Source organism: Perkinsus marinus, assembly GCF_000006405.1.
Source record: "Perkinsus marinus ATCC 50983 genomic scaffold scf_1104296975870, whole genome shotgun sequence".
Taxonomy (NCBI): domain Eukaryota; phylum Perkinsozoa; order Perkinsida; family Perkinsidae; genus Perkinsus; species Perkinsus marinus.
In genome coordinates this window covers 1-921 of record NW_003200633.1, presented here as the reverse complement: position 1 = coordinate 921, position 921 = coordinate 1, and the positions used below count along the sequence as shown (strand labels likewise).

The 921-nt window shown below is 42.2% G+C and overlaps 6 non-coding genes across 6 annotated transcripts; all 6 read right to left on the bottom strand.

Annotated features, from left to right (window-relative positions):
* Positions 1–127: 127 nt before the first annotated feature.
* Positions 128–199, bottom strand: Pmar_PMAR019390. The gene has a single exon. It is a non-coding gene; the product is annotated as a tRNA-Gln (tRNA).
* A 62-nt stretch (positions 200–261) lies between these two features.
* Pmar_PMAR019389 lies at positions 262–333 on the bottom strand. The gene has a single exon. It is a non-coding gene; the product is annotated as a tRNA-Gln (tRNA).
* Positions 334–395: 62 nt separating this feature from the next.
* Pmar_PMAR019388 lies at positions 396–467 on the bottom strand. The gene has a single exon. It is a non-coding gene; the product is annotated as a tRNA-Gln (tRNA).
* A 62-nt stretch (positions 468–529) lies between these two features.
* On the bottom strand, positions 530–601 carry Pmar_PMAR019387. The gene has a single exon. It is a non-coding gene; the product is annotated as a tRNA-Gln (tRNA).
* Positions 602–663: 62 nt separating this feature from the next.
* On the bottom strand, positions 664–735 carry Pmar_PMAR019386. Its single transcript has one exon. It is a non-coding gene; the product is annotated as a tRNA-Gln (tRNA).
* A 62-nt stretch (positions 736–797) lies between these two features.
* Positions 798–869, bottom strand: Pmar_PMAR019385. The gene has a single exon. It is a non-coding gene; the product is annotated as a tRNA-Gln (tRNA).
* Between the last annotated feature and the right edge of the window lie 52 nt (positions 870–921).

The window sequence follows — 921 nt, the reverse complement described above, 5'->3', positions numbered from 1 at the left end:
TACCGGGATTTGACCCAGATCGCCAGATTCAGAGTCTGGAGTGCTAACCGTTACACCATAAAACCATCCATTTGTATTTACTTGACGCGGCGCTTTTGCTCTCCGATAGAATAACTATCATGTACTAAGGTTTTACCGGGATTTGAACCCAGATCGCCAGATTCAGAGTCTGGAGTGCTAACCGTTACACCATAAAACCATACGTATCAAATAACTTGACGCGGCTCTTCTGCTCTCCGATATAATAACTATCATATACCAAGGTTTTACCGTGATTTGAACCCAGATCGCCAGATTCAGAGTCTGGAGTGCTAACCGTTACACCATAAAACCATACGTATCAAATAACTTGACGCGGCGCTTCTACTCTCCGATATAATAACTATCATATACCAAGGTTTTACCGGGATTTGAACCCAGATCGCCAGATTCAGAGTCTGGAGTGCTAACCGTTACACCATAAAACCATCCATTTGAATTTACTTGACGCTGCGATTTTGCTCTCCGATAGAATAACTATCATACATCAAGGTTTTACCGGGATTTGAACCCAGATCGCCAGATTCAGAGTCTGGAGTGCTAACCGTTACACCATAAAACCATCCACTTATATAAACTTGACGCAGCTCTTTTGCTCTCTGAAATAATAACTATTATATGCTAAGGTTTTACCGGGATTTGAACCTAGATCGCCAGATTCAGAGTCTGGAGTGCTAACCGTTACACCATAAAGCCATACATACCAAATAACTTGACGCGGCGCTTTTGCTCTCCGATATAATAACTATCATATACCAAGGTTTTACCGGGATTTGAACCCAGATCGCCAGATTCAGAGTCTGGAGTGCTAACCGTTACAACATAAAACCATCCATTTGAATTTACTTGACGCGGCGATTTTGCTCTCCGATAGAATAGCTA